Below are 12,089 nucleotides of genomic sequence, written 5' to 3' on the forward strand. Positions count from 1 at the left end.
TTGAGCATATTGGCTTAGTCAGCAATAATGCAAGATACAATATAAATGACAATAAAAGGTCATGTATGTTGGCTCAGCCAGCAAAGATGCAGAATAAGACATAGTAAAAGACGAGAGTTAGGCATTACGCAATATGAAAAATTCAAAGTGGAACAAGTTCCAAGAAAACACGACGAAAAGAAAATGAAGAAGTTATCCATAAAAACACACCCAACAAAGGGTAACAAACACGGGGATGACAGCCACCACCCAAAAATAGCTAATGCGGAGTGAGTAGCTGCTAAAAGGCACAAACATACGCCACAAACGGCGCAGTCAAGACGAAAACAACGTTCTTGAAACAATTAATACACGGCAAAAGATAAGTGCCACAACAGCTGAAAGATACCAAAAGGAAATTGTTTATAAATTACATCCGCCAAGTAATATTCAAAAAACTACCAACAGATATTAGCAAGTGCGAGGTCTGAAAAAACTGTTGGAAGAGCCACAGGAAGAGCCTGGTGATGACTGCCAAGACTGTCAAGCTGAGCCGTCTGCATCACTCCAGTAGGCAGACTCAGGAATTTCTCTGTTTGGTTGAAGGCGAGGGTCGGCATTCTGAATAACCATGTCGGGAAAGGTCTGCGTCTCCATGCCAGTCGGATCAACATGACCACCCTCCTCATAAGATACCTCTACCTTACCCCAGGCTTCTTCAGTCAAATTCAAGGCCTTGATAGCACAGCGATGGGTTGCAGTCCATCCACCATTGTAGCGCCCTTTCATGTCCTCGCAGTAAAACTCAGACTTCATGAATTTCTGCACAGCTTTCAAGGCAACGGCTTTGCGACCATCCTTGGCAGCCTTTTCAGCATCCCGGGCTGATTTCAACGCCTCATCCAGCTTAGCTTGCAGCTCCGCTGACTTCTTCTTTTCTTCCACCGACTTGGCTGGAAGAAGCTCCTATTCGGCCTTCTTGTTGCTTGCAGCAACGACATCCAGCTCAAGTTTCGCAATCGCCTTCCGACAGTCACCTTCAGTCTTGACTGATTCAGCAAGGTCAGCCTGAAGCTTCTCTTTCTCAGCTTATGATCGTTTTAAACGACGTTGATAACTCCGATAGCACTCCACAAGCTCGGTAGCAGATTGCGTCACCTGGAAGAAAAAATTGCTCAGAACTAAAAATAAAAGCAAGTACGGAAATCAGGGGGAGTAACCTGGTCAAGGATGGAAATAAATACCGAATACAGATCATGCATCAACTATGCAGCCGGCGTCTCAATCTCCTGGGGTATACCGTCGGCAGGTGTGACAACTTGGCGCAAAGACCGGTAGCCCAATGTACCTCCGTTTTTGGGACGGTAAAAAAGAATAGACTCACCCCTTAGAACATCATTCTGCGGTTGCTAGTGCTCATCAGCATGACCGGGGGCAGCAGCTAGACCGGCAAGAGTGTCCTGAGACAGCACAACAGTCTTGTCCTCAATGAACCCCCCAGAACGAACTATGACCCCATACTTAGACGCCGAGCTGGCGGACCGGTTCATACTAGGACTATGCCTCGACACGGGCACAGGGTGGATCGGATCGCTAATTAAATCACTCAACACCTGCTTCCGGTTCAGTTTGGATATCATATCAACATCCAAGATCTCGACCGACTGAGCAGGCTGTTCAACAATCTTCGTACAAGCGCCAGATGTCTGCACGGGCTTGTCGACGCTAGCGTATACATCCTTCACCTTCTCTAGTGCTGTCTTCGCAGCATCGTTTTTCGACCGTTTGGGGGAATTGGCCTTGGTCTGACTAGAAGACCTCTTCCGAGTAGCATGTCCCCCACGACCGGTAGGAAGAGAAGCAAACATGTTGCCAGCAGTCATTTCGTCTCGGGCGGAAGTAGTAGCTTCAGCAGCTGCCCAAATCTTCGTTCGAATAACACGAGGAACAACACCTCTGTTCAGGACGACTGTAGGAGTAACGAAACTGGCAGACCGACCACGACAAGCCTTCGCGCAGAAGGTAGCAACAGTATAATATTTCTCGGAAGGCGAGTCGGGACACTTTTCAATCACCCTCCAATTTTTGTCAAGACCGAGTGAGGCCTTGTTCAAAAGATGATGCCCTGAGAAAAAGAATGGCGAGTTAAGAGAATACATCACGAGACAAAAAAAACAATATAAAAGCGAAAATATTAACAAGTACAGCAGCATGTAACGAATATAAGCAAACGACTGCATTTACCAAGGGGATGCGTGGGAGCAAGACCGATTGCGCCCAATGCAGAAGGTCCAAGTATATAACCGGCAGGCGGAAGCCAAAACGCCGGTAGAGTTTTGGGCTTAGACAAACCAACGTCGACATAGTCAACCAACAACCTATCATACGCACGCTGCTCACGGGGGCCGAGATCAGCCTGGTCAAATTGTTCCATCCGGGGTTTAGGTTGAAAGAAGGTACGTCGAAGGGGGTAGTCGTCAGGAACAACCATGAAATAGAAATGATCTTTCCAGTCTTTGCAGCTGGAAAGTCTCGGATTTACAGTCTGCCGCTAATTCCTGGTGTAAATCGTCCACCACCCAGTATCCTTCCCATCACGTTTCAACCAGTGCAACTTCTTGAATAGATTAAGGGTCAAAGGCCACTGCTTGTATGAGAATAGCCAGGTGTACGCTACCAGGTTACGAATGACTATGGGAGACAACTGGACAAGGCCGACATTCCAAGCTCGAAGAACTTTCTCAATAAAAGGGTGCAAGGGAAAGCGTAGCCCGTAGTCAAACATCTTGGTATACACAACAACATGTCCTTCAGGACAGTCGGCAACCGTTTGCTCCTCTTTCGGCACAACCAGCCGATAATGCTCAGGTAAGCCCAAGAAACGACCAGCAACCTCAGGATGCCGATTGACATTGGCCTCTTTCACGAAATCGCCATCTATCTCAGTGGTGAGAGCAGCAGCGTCATTAGGGGGAGGGGCCGGAACCAAAAACGCAGCGGCCTCACCTTCGAAATCCACATCGGCATCCAAGGCCTCCTCTTCAAACACTTGCTGCAAAATCGCAGCATCCTCCTCATCTTCATCAGAGTCGGCAATGGGTGGAGCCTTCAATCCGGGAGACCCAGATTCAGAAGACTCCAATATGGAGTCGCCAGGGGTTGAGGGCACATCACCACTACCGGCAGAATTAGCCTCACCCGCATCATGAACGGCTGGCTCCTTCCCGGCCCGCCGGTTACTTGTAGACGGTTTTGCGTCTGACGGCATGGCCCTAGAAACATATATATTGCCGATGTTAGTACCCTACTCCCCAAGACCAGAACCGCCAGGCTGAATAAATTCCAAGTAATCCCGCAAGTGGTACCTAACCGAAATCGGATCTACGTCTAAGATCGGCTCCCCAGCTGGCACGTTATGCTCATTCGGCCTAAGTTCCCTCTCCATTCGTGCCCGCAGGCCGTGTAACTATTGTGAACGAGAAAACTGAGCCGCAGTCATAGGTATGAAAGGGCCGGTAACAGGATTCCCACCCATGAACTGCGCAAAAGGAGGTGGCGTGTTGGATTTTACCCCCCACCCAGTATTCTTAACATTACTACCGGCCGTATTCCCATCCATATTCAATTTAATGCCAGAATCACTACTTGTGTCTGAGAGGTTTATAACATTATCACCCCCAACCCTACCAGTCATGTTTCGGCTACCCCCGCTCAACACATGCAAACAAAAGTAGAAACACCCGACAAAAAAGAGAAAGTAAATGCCGGAAACCGTACCTAATTCTGGAAATTCACAACGAAATTCACTCTCAACAGCCGCAAAGTCTCTCAACAACCCAACTGAAAGAACAAACGAGAAAGTCAGACAACCAAACCCTAATAAAACACCGGACAACCTAAAAACCAGACCAAGTTCGAAACTTACCAAAAGAAACAACCAAACCCCACTGGGAGAAGAATGGCAGTAAGAATCGAGCACAAAAGGGAGAAAATGGAGGAGAGAGAGAGAAAAGATTGGCAGCGCGGAGAGACAAAAGAGAAGAGTAAATTGTAGAGAAAAAAGAGAGAGAACGAAAATGGGAAGAAAGGGAGAAACGGTTATTTAAGGAAACGAAAAGAAGTTGAAACAACAGGAAGCAGATCTGGGCGGTTGAAAAATATCACAACTTCCAACACTTATCGGATGGCTGACACGTGTCCAAAACACTTTTCAAATCTCCCGCCACGCGTATAATGAAAACTGAACCGTCGCCACGTGTCACTCAAGGGGGCTAGTCAGCCAAAAAACTCAAGGGGGCTAGTCAGCCAAAAAACTCAAGGGGGCTAGTCAGCCAAAAAACTCAATGGGGCTAGTCAGCCTAAAAACCCAAGGGGGCTAGTCAGCCAAAAAACTCAAGGGGGCTAGTCAGCCAAAAAAGTCAAGGGGGCTAGTCAGCCAAGAAAATCAAAGTGGCCAGTCAGCCAAGAGGTCAAGCGCCAGACAAAACCAGCCGGCCTACAGGAAACTATTCACTTAAAGCGACCAATCCTTGTCCTAATGGGGGCTAGTCGTGGCATCAGAACAAGAATTGAACACAAAACCGCGTTACAAACGGCCACTTTCAGAACAATCACACCCGTGGGGTGTTGATCGTCCCCAAGGGGGCTAGTTGTATGGGGGGTTTTACCCCCGCTTTTCGCTTTTTTGTTTATCAGAGCAACTACAAACTGTCAAAGACAGTTGTAGTCACTCTGAGGGGGCTAGTTGTACGGGAAGCCCTACCGGCATGCCGGTAGGACAGCCCATAACAGCTGTAACATACGCATATATTCACAGGAAACACCAATCCTGCAATTGGTACCTTGGGTTTACAATTCCCAGTCGGCATTGCTCTGACATCATCCATCAGTCACACCCGAAAGAGAGGATCCGGACCCAACGGGTAATAACCCGGATCGTCCGTACAAGTAACCCGTCTATATATACGGACCCCCATCAATGCCAAAGGTACGCAATTCCACCCCAATCATTCTTATAAGCATTTATTACAAAGCTACCAGCATAATATGACTTAAGCATCAGAGGGGTAATTCTCGGATCACCCCCGAGGCTAGTTAACGGTTTCACTGTGCAGGATACAGTCAGCAGTCACAGTCGGAAGCCAGTCACCCCTTTTCTGTTCCAAGTCCACAACCGGAACACCATCCTTCCAAGATGTTGATTCGATGTCTAAGGTAGCCGGAATTGTCCTAAGGTGCTGGACAGATAAGTTGGCTGCTGGTTGTGTCGATAGGATTGTCATACCCTCCGAGCTTCAATTCCTTTCGGATCCGGAACCAGTACTTCCTCAGCAACGATATCAATTGGTTATTTCTGAAGAATGGGTTAGGGCCCAGTATGAATTGAGTTGTAACAACGTCACTCTATTCAGGTGTTACAAAGAGGGGGCGAGATAAATTTCCTTGTCCTGTGCTTGGGGGTGGAAGAGGGGTACCGAGAAGTTGATGGGTGGCTTAAAATTGCGGGAGAATGTGTCTGAGATGTATAGCCCGTACCTTGAAAGGTATGTTTCAGAGAATAACATTTCATACGACGCGATGGTTGAAACTAAAAGCCTTCCTAAGCCGACTAGGCTTATGCTTGTCATGTTATGGAATGCAAGGGGGATTGCTCGAAGATGGTTCAAAGAGAATTATGATCAACTAATCGAAGATCACTACCCTGACATTTTGGTTATTACTGATACAAGAGTTTCCAAACCTAATGCTGGAGCTATACTGATGACCCTCCCCGAGTTTGATTCAGTACGCATAGTCGAGGCATGTGGATACACTGGTGGGATTGCCATTCTATGGAATTCGTACAAAAAAGATTTCATAACTGTTTCAAAGGAAGAGAGAGCTCTTCATGGTGTTATTCAAGGTAAAACAATCACTTATTGAATTTAGTTTTTTTTATTTCAGTAACTAGAACAATTGAAAACGACTTAAATTTTGACCACTATTTTTGTTTGGTGTTTTCAAAACAGGGCCGAAGTGTTGAAGTCAAGGATTAGCCTAGTGGTCAAAGTTGAAGTGTTCGATTTGTCAATGGAACACGTCTGGTTTTTGGTTATGTAATAGCGTTTTGTTTATGAACTAGGGTATGGTTAATGTGTTGAGCTTGTGTTGAGTTCATCCCAAACATTTTGTATAATTGGCCATAATTTATAATCATGTTGCGTAATTTTGTTATGAATTAGTGTTTGGTTAATGGATATTTTTTTTGAATGACGTTAATTTTTGATAAGGTTAGTATGAAATAGGTTTGTATGACAATAGGTTTATGTCTGTTTTTGTAATTGGTAAAGGTTAGTATGAAAAACCTCAAATAAATTGACGTAGTGCCTACACTTTAAAAATAATAAGTATATTTGGACCGTGCCACGTGAGGACGCTACAAAGTACAATTTGTAAACGTGTAAATAATAATTAAAACACACATGAGTAGTTACGTACTATAAAGGGCTAATGTAATTCTTCAAAAACTGCTCTCATTCCATGGAAGTCATGTATTTTTAGACAGAGAAGAACAAAATAGTTACGAAACGCAAATGAAATTGATGTTAATAGAAATGAGTTATTTCCTCGTATATGTTGGACGCATAGGAACAACCTTCATAGATGTTATCCAATAATAAAAAAAAATGTTAAGCACATTTTATTTCAACAGTTAGGGTTTAGGGTTTAGGGTTTATGGTTTAGGGTTTAGGGTTAAGGGTTTAGGTTTAGGGTATGTACACGTGCATACTGACGTCATTGTATCATACTAACGTCAAAGTATGTTTAATTAAACTAATTCCCATGACGTTCTCACCTCAGCAATTACAATAACAGACTAAAAGTATACTTAAAAGCAGATTAATTGATTGATTGAACATTATTCTACAAAAATTCATATTTTGTGTTGGAAAAGGAGATGATCTTAAGGTATAAGATTACTTTATTAAATATTTAAACCGGCCCTAAACCCGAATAAAAAACTAATAATATACCCATTATCTCTTTAAAATAAAACGAGCAAAGGAAAATCCCTTAGCATCTAATCAAGAAACATAAAAGATGTTTTTAGTAACACTTGGAACATGGAAACACTCGTCCGGTTCCAAAACGACCTTTCCGTTCTTCTGATCTTTCTTCACATAGGATAAGCTGTAATTGAAAATAATTACAACTAGTTGTTAGTACGCAAACCATATTTAAAATTACCAACTTTGGTACTTTAGACCAATTTTACAAATTTTACACATGACAAGCAAATTTTATTACAACATTTAGGGTTTAGGTTTTAGGGTTTAGGGTTTAGGGTATGTACACGTGCATACTAACGTCATCGTATCAGTACTATATTTTGCTTTCTAGTTAGGATTGAAATTTGAAAGCAGCATACTAAAAACGTGGTGTCTGTACTAATGTTTATCTGCTGGGCGTCAAATTCCATGACGTTCTCACCTTAGCATCTAATCAAGAAACATAAAAGATGTTTTTAGTTACACTTGGAACATGGAAACACTCGTCCGGTTCCAAAACGACCTTTCTGTTCTTCTGATCTTTGTTCACATAGGATAAGCTGTAATTGAAACTAATTACAACGAGTTGTTAGTACGCAAACCATATTTAAAATTACAAACTTTGGTACTTTAGATCAATTTTACAAATTTTACACATGACAAGCAAATTTTATTACAACATTTAGGGTTTAGGGTTTAGGGTTTAGGGTATGTACACATGCATACCAGGGCGGACCCAGAAATTTATAAATGGGGGTCCAAAAAAATTTGATTTGCTTTCTAATTTCTCATATTTGCTTCTTTTAGTGGGTTAAAGTTTAGAGGTAAGTAGTCGGAATATTAAAAGCACCATACTAAAATATATGTAGGATTTAGGAAAATTCTTTTGGGGTTTGCATAACAATAAAACAACACATAGTCCTAATTTCAACAATAACTTGGGGCGATATCAATTTAAAATGGAAAAAATGAATTTATCATCGTTGAAGGAGATTTACTTTATTACAATAATTGCCACTGAACAAATAGCTCATAAAGACACTAATAAAAAAAGGAACACCATTCTTAACCGTTATGGGGCATTGTGTTTTTATATACATACGCGAGAATTAATTAAGTTTCTACGTCTAAGAAACATGCAACTATAAGTCTATACAAATGGAGTATAAAAATACATTACTAGAAGTATATATATCTTATGAAAAGTAAAAAAACAAAAATTAAAGTAAAAATAACATTACTAAATTTTTTGTTTTTCTGTAAAAGGAAAATCGTGAACCGTAGGGAAAAAAGAAAAAGAGATGAAGGAAAAATGACTTGCAAAGGGAAAGGAAAAAAATAAACATGAATAATTTAGATGATCAACGAAGGACAAATAAAAAATAAACATGAATAAAGAAGAGGTTAAAAAATTATATTTAACATCCTTTTAGGAGGATTTGAACCCAGACAAAATGTGTAAAATAGTATTTAAGCAACCACTATGCTACAAGTATATTTCATTGTAATTAATGTAAGTTAATTATACATCAAGAGTGAAAGGCTACCTATACCACACTTGTTGATTATACTACGACACAAGTTTTGGGTAGTGATCAGACGACATAGATAGACACTTGTTAGTTATATGTATGCTTGTGTAGGGTAAATGTACATGCAACACATCTGGACCCTTCATTTTTTTTTTAAATGAATAGCGTAGGATTATAGTAAAAAAAATTGTTTTTGCTTTTAATAAATAATTTCAATCCTTTTAACTTCTCTTCACAGTAAAATATAATGAAAAATGAAATAAATGTCTTACCACATCCATCTAATCAATGTCGGCAGTAATTATTACTCTTTATCCACCACTTTCCAATGCACATATGACCTTTGGCATGCCATTTTGACGGATCAGTGATGGTAGAGGAAAAATAAAAAATCATACTAATTCTAAAAAGTGATGTGTATTTCTTATATAAGGCGTAAAAGAAATTCAACAGGTCATACTAAATTTAGGTATTTATTTTGACAACATGTGGGAAAGTTCATCAATACGAACGCATATAATTTATACTAATATATTAAAAGGAGTTCTTAAGAATGTATTCGTGTCACGTATACCTATCGCTACGTGAACACTAATTAGCAGCTTGACATGTCAGTACTACAAAAAAAACAGGTAACAAGGATCGAACACTAGACCTCTTTGTTAAAAGTTACACTTCTTACCATCTTAGCCAACCACAAATTATGTTATATCTTTCTACATAAACGTATATAACCTGTGAAGTTAAATAATACATTAAATAAAATTGAATGCAAAAAAAAGCAAGAAAAAAAAAGATAATGATTACTTAATTTTTTAATGTTCCGTTATTTTTGTTTCTAGTTTAAGCCTTAAAAACAAAAATACAAAAAAGGGTGTAGTAAATAAACTAATTTTGGAGAAAAGTATCTAAATTTGTTTTGATTTTCGTATGTGGGGTTTCATATTTGGGAAAGTTGTTGATGGGCCACTAATCTTGTGTCACCACCGTAATTCGATGTCGACGAAGAGTCCATCTATATGTGGACATATTTAAAAAAAATTGGAAGTTAAACCAAGAGGTTACAATATCTTTTGCTAATCCTAAACAAATAGGATAGGGTGTAAACTAATAATCTTATATTTGGTGGCATTACTACGAATTTTACAAAGCTAAATATAATCCAACAATTTTATGAACTTGTATTATATTATATGGCATAGTACGAATTTTACTTAGATAAATTTAATCCCAAAATATAATAATCTAATAGATTTTCAAAGCTTACTTGTACTAAATGAAAATCTAATAAGCCCAAAAACTTTAACTTGATATTACCATGAAATACTTCCGCTTACTTGTAGTAAAGGAAAATTCATAATTAGATACTACAAAATAAAATTACAACTTTAGTGAAAATTTTGACAAAATTATGATATAAACTACTCCCTCTGTTCCATAATGTTCCTCATGTTTACTATTCATATGGTCAAAGTTTTTAAACTTTGACCGTAATTAATAGTATAATTAAGAGTATAAATATTAACTTGTGGGATATCATTGGATTCGTTTCAATATAAATTTTCTAAATATTAATTTTTTAAAATTTTTACTAAAACGAAATTAAAATTATTAATGGTCAAAGTAGTGCATTGGAGACTGCACATAATGGAAAAGTGAGGAACATTATGGAACGGAGGGAGTACAAAATAAAAAACATAAACTACAGGATTTCAGAAATCCCAAATGTAATGACACGTCCAACACCAATTTTAGTACCAAGGTCCTTTTCCATACATCCCGGAATGCTCACCTGAGTCGCTAGCTCCCGGTTCGATGTTGCCCTCCTCCTTACACCGTATGTAGTTGTAAGTGTGCAACCTCTCAGGCCTTCTATTCCTCCTCTCTCTACGTCGTTCCGCTGCCCTTGCTTGCCTCCTTATTCTTCGTCTCCTCTGGCGACGGAGCTCCTTCCGCTCATCGCGCTCCAAGTCGTCAAATAATTGAAGAAGGGACAACTCAGCAGGCGAAAGGTTTTGCTCCGGCAAGACCGTGGTGAGGAGTTCATTGATGTTGGGGTTGGTATCTACAACGTTGACCTGTGTGTCTGGACGTGTAGTTTGGTCTACAATTGGGAAATTTTGGTGATTGGATGCCATGATTATGTTGTTGATGGTGAGAAAGAGTGTTTATGGAGTGAGTGGGAGATGGAGCGAGAGATAGAAATGAGTCAGAGGGAGATGAATTGATTTGTTGGGTATGGTGTTCAAATGTTGTATTGCAACCTATTTATAATTGTAAGGGATCAAAATACGAAACGACGTCATTTGTCGAGTGCCTTTTAATCTTGTACACTTTTACTTCTGAAACCCAGAAGCATACTAAAATTATACTCTACCGCATAAATGTTTCCATTTTAGAGACTACTATGTTAGCCTTTCCGATAATTCTAGGTTTCAAATTATAGTCAATTTGTCGTTTGCTAATACTAGAATCTAGAGGTTGTGTAGGCTAAATGAACTTTCAAATGATTTGGACCCTTGAAACTATTAAACAAATATGGACCGTCGGATTCTTTAAAGGTAATTTATATGTATGTGCAAAAAAATTCAGATTTAATCTTTTGAACTTCTCTTATAAGCTAAAGTTACTGAAAATATATTAAATGTCATACCAAATCCATCAACTCAATGTCGGGTGTAATTATTACTATTACTCACCTATTCCCAATGCAAATTTGACCTTTGAAATTTTCATGTTAGTCCGTCGATATAGGTAAAACATATTTCATACTAAACTAAGATATCAAAGAATATGTAAAAAATTTATATTATAAACAAATTTGTATACGGCATACTAAGTTTAGGTGTAGAACATTTTAGATAATGTTGGTGACCTTTTAGATATTAATGCATTAAATTATTCTGTCATGTGTCTTTTGGTTAGTGTGACTTTAAATATAGGCATGCAAAGTACTTATGATCTACCGTTTGTGTTACAAGAGGAATCTACCTTTGGTGCAAAAAATAATGTTGAAGGTAATTTGCCATAATTTTAATCTGAGGCATACTAAAGATAATAATAACAAGCAATTATTAAAAGGAAAATTTGACATAAATAATCCCACCTTTCACTCATCTTCTCAAAATAATCTCAACTTTGGATTATTTTAGAATAATCCAAACTTTAAAGGTTACCTTCTCAAAATAATCCAAACTATCAATTTGCCTATGTACAATAGACCCAAAATGGATTAGTAAATGACAAGAAAAAAAGACTTCGGATTATTTTGAGAAGGTAACCCCTAAAGTTTGGATTATTCTAAAATAATCCAAAGTTGAGATTATTTTTAGAAGATGTATGAAAGTTGGGATTATTTATGTCAATTTTTCCTTATTAAAAACTCTCCCAGACTATTTTCACAAGGACAAAATGAAATAACAGGAATGTAGAAAGTCACTGTAAGGGTCCTATAAATATAGCTTCCCTCCAGTAAGTATTACGCACTTATCATTTAAGAGAAGTCTAGTCTCTCTCCTTCTCTCTCCTTCTCTCTCCTGTATAATTTTCT

The sequence above is a fragment of the Spinacia oleracea genome, chromosome 2 (assembly GCF_020520425.1).
Source record: "Spinacia oleracea cultivar Varoflay chromosome 2, BTI_SOV_V1, whole genome shotgun sequence".
NCBI classification, from domain to species: domain Eukaryota; kingdom Viridiplantae; phylum Streptophyta; class Magnoliopsida; order Caryophyllales; family Amaranthaceae; genus Spinacia; species Spinacia oleracea.